Genomic DNA, 11726 nt, shown 5'->3' on the forward strand with positions numbered 1-11726 from the left:
CTCACAATTACCTGTGTCATCTCCTTTAGAAGGAAGTTTCCAGTGGCTACTGGGAAAGTAGTGACTAGGAAACCTGGGACCCAGTATGTGGGTTCTATAGTTTGGGAATGGTTTGAGTGTGTTTCCTAAAGGTTCCTGTGTTGGTCCACAATGTGGGAGTGTCAGGAAATGGTAGAACCAGTTGCAAGGTAACTGGGTCATGGGAGCATAAAGTTCTTGTGGGCCTCTGGTTAGTTTCTGTGACTACAAGAGGGAGCCTGGGCCCCTTTGCTGTCTGGCTTCCTGTCTCACCATGTGCTTTCTCCTCCTCACATTTGCTCTTGTCATGATGCCATCCCTCATGTGTTCCCCATTAGAGGCTGAGCAGATGTGGGCTCTGATCTTGGGCTTTCAGTCTCCAAAACTAAGCTAAACGAACCTCTTTTCTTAATATGTTTCCCAGCCTCGGCTAGCCTGTCAAATAGCAACAGAAATGGATTAATACAGTGAGTATCAAAGCTTGGAGCCAGTGTGCCCTCCATCAAGCCATGACTGCCCACAGGGTCTTTATCCATCCCGGCTGCTCTGCTGGTTGATGTATTAGGCTGACACTACTAGGAATGGAATGAAGGAATGATGTTCCTACCCTCAGAGAATACGGGTATGCAGATGACAGAGTGCCTGCCTTGCTTGGGCTCCATTGCATGTGCTTGTCAACCAGCTAGGGAGGGTCAAGGATGCTGTCCCGGGAAGCCAGGACCTTTGTTCATAGGGAACTCACATTTGGAAAGGCTGGGGCCAAAGCCCTTCCATGAAGCCCAAGGCACTGACAAGCTCATGGGCACTGGCATGCCTCTCCAGCCCTGGGAAAGAGAGGTGCCTAAACTGGGGCACAGAAGAGCTGATGCTACCCTAGTCCTGTTCTGCAGCTCTCTCTGGGAAGGTTCAGACTCTTACCAGTCAAAGAAAAATTGGGAATAGAGAATTACACAAGAGAAAATACCAGAAGCACAGAATTCTTCAGATCAGGTTCCTGTAGCATCTATGTCTAAAGAAAATGTTCACCAGCCCTTCTTCTGTTCCCTTAGCTGGCTGCAGAGTCAGCCCTTGGTTGGTAACCCCCAGGACTTGGCAGTGATGGAGCAGAATCGGCAGATCTAGGCTAGAGTCCTGATATTTCAGGGCGGGGGGGGGGGATGCTGATGATGGCTCAGTCTCTATAGCAGGGAGGACTCCAGATAAGGAAGCACAACATCTTAGGGTAAGGTGAGGGGACTGGTTCTGCAGTTGCCAAGATGTTAGAACTTTAAAAGGCTAAAGATTTGATTCAGTAGAAAGACTAACAGTGAGTCCATCCGTTGGTACATGTTAGTATTCTCCCTGAATCATGGAACAAGTCAGTTCTTTATACTACATCGTCTTCAAAAGGAGATTTATTGTAAGAAATTAGCTCATATAATTACAGAGGCTGACAAGTAGTCTGCAGTGTAAGCTAGCAAGCTCAAGACCTAGGAGGCCCAGTGGTGCTGTTCTAGTCTGTAGTCCTGTAGGTGGAGAGTCAGGATGGAACTGGAATTTTAGGGTAAAAGCCCCTGTTCCCACAGTCTCAAAAGGCTAGGCTCAGCCACCAACCTCAATACGCCAGTTGAAGTGACCGGTAGTGGTGAAAGCAGAGAAAGGACTTAATGTATGTGCATCATGAAGAAGAACAGCTACAGGGTTCACTTACCCAAGTTTGTATTCCAGGTGCTGACATGAGCTCTAGGTTTAAACTAAGGAAGACCTGTGGCAGGGAGCAAGAGGTATACCTAATTAAGCAGTCCTGGTCAAGGTGTGGGCCTGTCAATCATTGTCACAACTTGTGTCCTCCAAAGTGATCTGATATAAAGTCATTGTTGTCACCTGAGAAGACTTATTTGGGTCCTACAAGATGATCTGCTCCAGAGTGAAGCCTCACCATCAGAGAAACAGGGTGGAACCTCACCATCAGAAATACAGGGTAGAGCCTCACCATCAGAGATATTAGAGACTCTCACCTTCAGACATAATATTGTCCTCATTTGTTGGGGGGGGGCGGGGTCTCTTCTGGGAGGTTTTGTTGCTCCTGGAGTTCAAGGTGACTGTAAGTTTAACAATGACTTATCTCTGTGCCTTCATCCTGGAAGGGGATGAGTTGAGGTTAGGTGGAAAGACACTCCTTGTATGATTAACAAGCCTATGCAGAGTCAAGCAGGAGTCTAATCCAAAGTGAGGGTCAAAATGAACCTGGCAGAGATGCCAGGTTTGCATCCTGAATTTAGTTACCGTGTGGGTCCAAGTGAGGAGTCAATACCTTTTTAGCAAAAGCATCTTCTAAGTGCCTGGTATAAGAAGAGTTGATAGTATAGATGAAGTCCAAGGTAGTCTGCTGGAAAGTTACAGGTTTCTGTGAGAAGCAGGTCTTCTTCTTCTATTTAGGTGAAGATGATTAGATGAGGCCTACCTACATGTAGAGGTCAATCTGCTTTACCAAAGTTCTTCAATTTAAATTTCAGTGTCATTGAAAATACCCTTTGAGTTGATGCATAAAATTAAACATCACGGAGTATAACAAACCACTTCAAAATGTAATGACATTTAAAAATAATCACAGGTTCGTAGGTCAATTGGGCAGTTCTGCCAAGCCTGGCCCAGATTAGGTTAGATCATTCATCTGTCAGCTGGTCTAGGAAGGCTTTGGAAGAAATGGTTCATTTCTGTCCATGTGATCTCTTATTCTCCAGTAGGCTTGCCTGGGCTTAGCTTAGCCACTTGTTGGTTGAGAAAGTTTCCAGGAAACAAGGAGATAAGCAAAAGCTCTCAAGGGGCAAGGAGCCCACTCAGAATGGGTGGCCAACACTTCTACAGCACCATACTGGCCAAAGGGGGTCATCAACCATTAGGCTGAGGATAGAGATAGAGATCTCTCTCTCCCTCCCTCTCTCCCTTCCTCCCTCCCCTCCCTCTCTCTAGAACATCAACATCATATTGTCTAAACTGTACAAGCAGGGAATGGAATACTGTTGCCATCTTGCAAACCATCTACTGGAGTGAGGGGCAACACATGAGAGAAGTGACTGGAGAGTCTGCTGCTCTTGTTGGTGGGGGTTCTTTCAGACTGGGTGCTGCCAGCTGTTTGAAGTACTTGTTCTGGGTGAATTCAGCAGTCCTGGGTGAAGTGACATGGGACAGCAGAAACCTATCAAGCTTGAACTTCACTAGATCTGAGTTTGACTCAGGACCAGCCCAGCATATCAGCACTTTGTATGCACTAGGAAAGACAACTCATCTCTCCAGCTGCCATCACCTCACTAGAGTGCCCTTCAATCAAGCTTCACTGTATGTACCACAGTCTGCACTGTGGGATGTGGAGGAAAGACCTGGGCTGTGAATTTTGGCTTATGTATTTAACCTCTTTGAAGCTCAATTGCTATATCCACCAATGGAATGGAATTATACTACATCCCTCACAAACGCTGTGGGGGACAGCGTTCAGGTATATGAAGTGTCTGACATACAATGTGTGATGCTCAGGAAGTATTGGTATCTTTCCTGTCTCTCGGCTGTGATAGGCCAAAACAAAGGGTACTTTAAACTATTCAAGGATGCCTGAGAGGCTTCAGCCAAACCAAGTCAGAGGACAAAAAGGGAGAGAACTGTCTACGGGGGCTTTGAGTCACTGGAAATGGTTTGGGAAGGAGGGGCAGTTTTTTAATTAAATAAGACATTCATCGTCTGTAACCCAAACTTGTATCACAGCAGCTTCACAGTTTTTGCTGCAATAATTGCACCGGGATACCATCATACCTATGTATATCTATGTGCAGGTGTAACTTAAAATCATTTGCAGTTAAACAGGAAGCATTTTAAATTAATGAAAAAGGGGAGAAGTGGAATCCAAGAAAATATTTCTATTAAAAAAAAAATATCATTTGTATGTGTGTGTGTGTGTCTGTGTGACTTTATGTATACCACATGAATGCAGTTGCCCATAGAGGCCAGAAGAAGGCATTGGATCCCCCTAGAACTGGAGATACAGGCAGTTGTGAGCCACCCAATGTGCAGGGAATTGAACCAGGGTCTCTGCAAGAGCAGTAAGTGCTCTTTGTTGCTGAGCCATCTCTCCAGTCCCAAGACTCATGTTGCTTACCAACAGATCAAATGATCAAAAAAATGAAAGAACTGGGAGACTAGAGACATGGCTCAGTGGTTAAGAGCACTGGCTGCTCTTGCAGAGGACCTGGGTTTGATTCCTAGCACACACGTGGTGGCTAACTAATAACTCCAGTTACAGAGGAATTGGACACCCTCTTCTGTACTCTGCTTATACTATATGACATGGGTACATGTACATATATGCAGGCAATACACTCATACACATAAAATGAAAAATAATAAAATATTTTTTTAAATGAAAGAGCCAAATAGGAATGAACATAAATTGTAACACAAATCATATCCACAGACATAACATTAGAAGTTACATTTTTCATGTAGCTAGGGTGTTCATTGGCAAGTTCTGTCCACGTAGCCTAGAAATAATCCTGCACAGTTATGAAATTTCTCCCCAAAACTAGCTCTTAATTAATAGTCCCAATCTTCTCTCACCTAATACTCATAAGCCATTATAAAATCCATTTATATTTCTGGCTTCATAAGTTAAACTATAAGTATGAAACAAAGTATACATTAAATTAGGGATTATTGCTTGTGGCACTCTATGTGAGCTAGGTGATGCTGAGCCATTTTAATTAAGAATTCTGTTTCAATAACAACAAAAGCAAATGAACATTAAGTCAACATTGAAACAGTTGTGAGTGGGGGATGATGGGAATGAGAGATACTCTGTATTATGGATTCACTGTGCAGAGTTCACTTCTGCACTAGAAAAGGGCATCTTTGGAGACACTGGATGAGTCTGTAATGTGGGGTACGAGCTCTTTTGAGTACCGAGAGATGATTGCTAGAGGGAATTCTCATTTTTTTCCTTAATTAGAGGAAAAGCAAGCCTGCTAAGGAATACAGGGCTTTAAATATAAAGTCTTCTGAATTCTGACTTTGGATGGAAATATTCTGGGCTATGCTGATTTAGTAAATCAATGCTTTGCACCCATCAGTCCTGCCATTTATTGACTACTCACTCTGTTCCAGGTGCATATATATGATATTTTATTCTAAATACCCAGGAGATGAAAAGTGCCGGTATCTACTAGTGAAGAAACACGGAGAAATGAAATACCTTGTCCAAGGCTATGCTTAGATTACAACAGAGCTGGAATTCCTAACCAATAGATCTGATTCCAAAGCACATGGCAACTCGGAGGCTGCACTGTCTAATCTTTCTGCCCTCCAGGGACTGATTCTGAATACTTTTTATGCCACAAAATAAAACCAATAGAAAACAGTTCAGAAGCCAAAGCATGAGATTAGTTTCTCCAAAACATAGCAAGTGAGATTTTATGTATGTATGTGTATATGTATGTGTTTATTTCCAGATGGGATCTGGCTGTGTTGCCCAATCTAGCCTCAAATTCTGGGGTCTGATGATCCTTCTTCTTTGTCCTCCTGAGTAACTGGGATAACAAATAACTCAGCTCAGTGAAGTTTTAGTTGAGTGATCTGTGAGTACTTTTCTCTGAAGGTTTAGCATTATGACTCTGTGTGTGTGTGTGTGTGTGTGTGTGTGTCCATGTCTATATGTAAATATCCCTATATATTACATTTGTCATATGTCAGCTATAGAAAGTCTTTACTTTCTTAAGATACAACAGAGCCCTGTATTCCCCATAAAGGATCTACTCGTGTCAGGAAGGAGCTCCATTGTAATTTGCAGTGCTTTCTCTGAGGCTGTGTGATTGGCCTACTTGTGTTTCCTACTGTTTCCTATGCTTTATTCAATTAAAAATAGACTCAACTGAAATAAAGCATGATTGAATTATGTGAATTTACTCAATGTTTTATAGAAAATATGCAAAGGAGTTTTCTCTACAGAGCCCCACAATGTTTTCTGTCAAAACATCTTCATTGGACATAATCTTGTTCTGAAATCTCTGCTGCCAGTCACATGGCTTCCTCTTTCCCCTTGCTCTGTCTACCTCCTCTGAGGCTGGCACATCATTGCTGAGAACCTCTTAAGTCATGTTTTCCTTTTCTTGCATTGAAGCTTCTAGTACTAACTTCAAAATCTCTACCTTGCTGAGGATTGTTGTTTCTGTTGAAAAACAGGAGACTCACCTGTTACCAGGCTCCATTCACTTTAGAAAGGTACAATAAGTGAACAAAAACAAACACACAGGCAGACAAAGAAAAACAAATCCCTGTCATGAGTCTGGGAATGGTGGCTTATAATTGTCTCCAGAGATTTGAAGAGCTGAGTCAGAACGATCACTTGAAGAACTGGGACTAAGTGCGAGGAGTGGTGACACATACCTGTCCTTCCAACACTTGAGAGGCAGAAAGGCAGAGAATCAAGGATGGGCTGTGAGTTTGAGGCAAGCCTGGGCTACACAGTGAGTTCCAAGGCAGCTAGAGGTACAGAGCAAGCTTCTGTCTCAAAAAAATACAGAATAACTTGTGCATAGGAGTTTAAAACCAGCCTGGACAACAAGACCACAGCTCAAAACAAACAAAACAGAATTGTTCTGCTAAGACACAAAATAGAGAAAACACACTTAAAACCTGAACTGTCCCAGCACCTCCTACTCTTTTAGGGTAGCAGAGACGGGGGAAGTCACAATCCTCTAGGAGCAGTAAATCCCTTTCCTGTTCAGTTTCATTTAGAGATTGGAGAGTGGGGGGCGGGGGGAGGAGAGTGAAGAGCATTATGAGCCACACTGTGCCCAAGCACATTCCCAGCATGGGGACATGCTCACCGAAATAGGAACCTCACCAAGTCACTGTCACTCCACTTGGAGACAAACTCCCGGAATACACATTGACGTCACTCTTCTTTTCTCTTAAAAGCCACTAAGTCATAATAAGCTCATTAAGGGGTTTGCTATTTTTGGTAAATGCTCAGAGGCAAGAGTGATATTTTTGTGTTCTTCTTAATGTCAAAAGATTTGTACCACTCCTAATTTTTCCTGATCTTTACCTTCTTAATAACTAGCTATTTCAGTAGAGCTTCTAGTGAGGCTTTCTTCCCAACACTTTTTCTGTCACCTCCAGCATCACCTTGCACATTTTCACTGGCCATATGGGCTACAACTTCACAAAGTAAGACACAGCAGTCCAAGGCACAATAGTACTAACTCAATCATATAGACTGAGTCAACCATGAGAAAATACATACATACATACATACATACATACATATGTGTGTTATTACATTAGTCAGCTTTCTTTTCCTGTAAAAAAATATATATGAAAGAATCATCTTATGGAAAGATAAGGCCTGTTTAACTGACAGGGCTTTTATTGCTGTTACTGCTGTTGCCATTGTTGTTTCAACCTCTTCCCTTTCTTTTCCTTCTCCATGGGGTCTTCCAATAGGCCAGACTGGCCTTGAACCTAACCTGAGTTCTGGGATTACTGGAATTACTGGTGTGTGCTACCATGTTTGACTTGGCTCCATTTTAAAGTAGCCCATTGCTTTGGGCCTGTGGTGAGGCAGCACATCACAGCAGAATCACAAGGCAGAGCAGAATTCCTCACCTTGTGGCTGGAACAGGAAAGCACAAAAAAGGAGGAGGCAGGGTCCTACTGGCCTCTTCAAGAGGATGGCCCTAATAATTGGAAAACCTTCCTTCAAGCACCAAACCTCAAGGCTTGCATTTGCTGTCATGCCAAGTCTATAACACACAGGTCTTCTGGGGACACTTCAAGTCCAAACCACAACAATATGTTAAAGTAAGCCTGCCAATCAACATATTCCACCATGTACTGGAAATTTTCAGAGTCTCCCTAACCAGCAAGGTGCCCTAAAGAATGAATCTACATCACAATAGCAGAGAAAATTCATGACAGCCACCTAAAATAGCCAGCATAATTCTTTATTCTTATATATAAGCAGTAAGTAATCACTAGAGCTATCTGAGAATATTAATACTATAAAATCTAATGCAAAACTAAGAAAAAAATATTTGACTCCAGAAGAAACAAATAATTCAGGGAACCAGAAGAAACAATTCAGTGAACTGAAAAACAATAATAGTGAATTAAAAATTTTTGTATTTATTTGATTTTATGTGTATGAGTATTTTGTCTACATGTATGTACATCTGTATGCATGCTTGTGTGCATATGAAGGTAAAAGGTCAACTTCAGATCCTGTGCTGGTCCTCAAACACTGTTCAACTTCTTTTTGCTTTTGTTTGAGACAGGGTCTCTCAATGACTTGTAGTTTGCTGATTTGTTAGGCTGAAAGCTCCAGGAATCCACTTGTTTCCACTTCCCAAGGCCTGAGGTTACAAGTGCATGCTACCACATTTGATGCTTTTATATAGGTTCTGAAGCTCAAACTCAGGTCCTCATGTTTGCATAGTGAGCACTTCCCCAACTGAGCTAATCCCCTAATCCCCAGATTCTTGTTCTTTGAGTTTGGGGCACTTCATTGTCCTCATTGACACTTATCCTTAGGAATTCATCTTCTAATAAGATCACTCAAGGTCCATTCTGACTCATCTAAGAACCTGGGACAAAGTGAGAGCTTAGGCTTGGTCCCCATCTGTACATTTATACACATCTATACATCTATACCTAAGCACACTATGAGGCTGAAATCAGGTGTAGAACTTCAAGGGTATTGGTGAACTTTGTTCTGCAATAGTATGTCAACACGAAAACAGATCACAGCCAGATCCATCAGGAACAGAAATCATCTAAACCATGGAGAGACACATAAATCTGCTTCTTCTAGAGAGGAGAAGATCGGTTATGCTATCAAGCCATGTAATCTAACACACTGAAACTTGTTGGAAAGTTTATGTAACTAATCTTCATGGCAAAATCATCTAGACAAACTGGTCGTCTCGACAGCTGGAGACTGGCTAAGTGGGGTTGAGGTTTGATTACTTAACTGAGATAATTCAGTACAATTTTGTAAATTTGACTTACAATTATTTTGAAATGTCTGTCAAAGATTTGGTAAGATTTGTTCTACATTAATGAAATGAGAAACTAAGACACTTACCCAGTTATTTCAATTCTTTTAATTTTTCCTGACATCTGGCCGGAAGAGAATTTTGATTTAAATGTTTAAGAAATGGAGGCAAAAATATATTCATGTGCCCATGTATGGTGGGAAGGGAGCATCTGCTTGCACATGAACATGCTAGAAACTATCTCCGTTCTCCACTTCACACTGTAAGAATAAGCCTCCCACGGAAGTGCATGTATATTAGTTCTGGCTGCTGAAACAAAGAGCATACTGCCTGCCTTTTACTTTCTGTCTTGCAACATGTGTTTGTTTTTTCTTTCTCCATCAAGAAACAACAATTTTATTATTACCTAAGTTTAGGATAATTTCAAAGAAAAACTGAAAGTGGGGCTAATTATATGAAGCATCCTCATAAAACAAGACAGGAACTGAAGAGTGTATCAGGAAAGGTGGACAGTGAAAGCAGGGGCCAGTCAAGTGTCCTCAAGAACCAACTCTCATTGGAGTGTGGTAGCCCAATCTTTGAATCCAGAAGACTAAGGCAGAAGGACTCTGAGTTTGAGGGCAGCCTAGGCTACAAAGCAAGTCTGAAGCTGTGTGTGAGAACCTGTCACAAACACACAAACAAGAATTCACTCTCAGAGTGCCTCCAAAATTTACATAAGACAACCTGTTCTGAATGGAAAATTAAGCTAATAAATGGCCCAAGTAAATGTTAAGAAAAGTTCACTTTTTTAAAAAAATTATTTTTTTTACACTTTCAAAACTAACCAAAAAGGGAGAGAATGGAGAAAGAAAAGAAATAGAAGTTTCCACGGGGAAACAATTTTTTTTTTTTGCTTTGTTTTGCTTTTATACAGTGTTTCACTATGAAGTCCCGGCTGGCCTAGAACTCACCAGGCTGACCTCAAACTCACAGAGATCTGTCTGCTTCTACCTTTCGAGTGCTGGGAAGCTGTGTGTCATTACACCTGGGGTTTTTTTTTTTAACTTAAAATTTTTTTATTATTTTTATTTTATATGTATGCATGTATTGCCTGAATGTTGGTAAGTGCACTCGTGTCATGCAATGCCCGGGAGGTCAGAAGAGGCTGTCGGATCCCCTGGGACTGGAGTTATGGACAGTTGTTAGCTGCCATGTGGGTGCTGGGATTTGAACCCGGGTCTTCTGCAAGAACAACCAGTGTTCTTAACCACTGAGCCATCTCTCTAGCCCCTACACCTAGGTTTTACTTGGTTTTGTTATTCTTTGTTGTTTTAATCTCTACATCTGCTATGGAATTACTTTAAAAAACTTGGCAAATAATGGGCTGGATAGATGGCTCAGTAGTTAAGAGCACTGGCTGTTTTTCCAGAGGACCCAGGTTTGAATCCTGGCACCCACATGGCAGCTAACAACTGACCATAACTCCAGTTCCAGGGGATCTGACACCCTCTTCTGTCCTCCATGGGCACTGCATGACACAGCTGCACTTACACACATGTGGGCATAATACCCATACACATAAAATTAAAAAATTAGCAAATAAAGTTGTATGTTATTAAGACAGGGAAATTCTAAAACACTGAAAAATTTCTCTGCAAATCCTAAATTCAATACTTAACTAGAACGAAGCATGGAAGGACATGTGTTTTTCAACATTTGCTAGGAAATGAGTACTTTTTCTGGGAGTTTATCCCAGAAAAATCTTCTAGAAAATACAGCCTTTGACTCTCAGAAAAAAAGAAAAAAAACTTGTTTACCTTTACTATACTTTAAATAAATATTTTATTTGCTTTTATAAAACTTACAAACCACTTTTTGGGGGCTGGAGAGATGACTCAGTGGTTAAATTTATATACTGCGCTTGCAGAGGACCCAAGTTCAGCCCACAACCACTTTTAACCCCAGATTCAGGGAATGCAACACCCTCTTCTGGTCTCTACTGGCCACCTGCACACACACACACACACACACACACACACACACATACATTAAATCCATTTTAAGCCACTTGTTCATAAGTTTTGACACTGAAACTTGATGACAATACTTTGAGATAGCCAGTACAGCTATGAGATAGGGAAGCTATTTTTTAGAAGCCAAAAAAATTTCAAGGTAGAAAAGAAAAGGTTGCCATGGGATCATATTCTGATGACACCACGGGGGTGTGAGGGGCATAATAGATTGAGAAAAAGAATGTTTCCTGGGAACATTGCAGAGAAACACAAAGACTAGCTGTAAGTATAATGATTTAAAAGTGTCATATGTGACCATATGTACCATAAGTGGTACTGGGCTCACTGAAAATGCAAACTAGCACCATATCAGGGGATGTATGACAAAAAGTTAGGTGAAGGCCTAATGAATCTTATGTCCTGATTTGCAGGTGGCATGCTGCACTCTATTATAAAACCAGTCACTCAAGATTTTCTAGGAGTAGGGAGTCAATTGGCAGACCTATTTAAAAAATATATAAAGCTGGGCATAGTGGCTCATCACTTTAATCCCAGCAAAGACAGGCGGATCTCTGTGCGATCAAGGCCAGCCTGCTTTACATAGCAAGTTCCAGGCCAGCTGGGGCTACAGGGAGACCCTGTCTTAATCCTTCCCAAAATATATATGCACACCCACATTTATTTATTTATTTAT

Source organism: Nannospalax galili, unplaced genomic scaffold (genome assembly GCF_000622305.1).
Source record: "Nannospalax galili isolate Female #2095 unplaced genomic scaffold, S.galili_v1.0 scaffold346, whole genome shotgun sequence".
NCBI lineage: Eukaryota > Metazoa > Chordata > Mammalia > Rodentia > Spalacidae > Nannospalax > Nannospalax galili.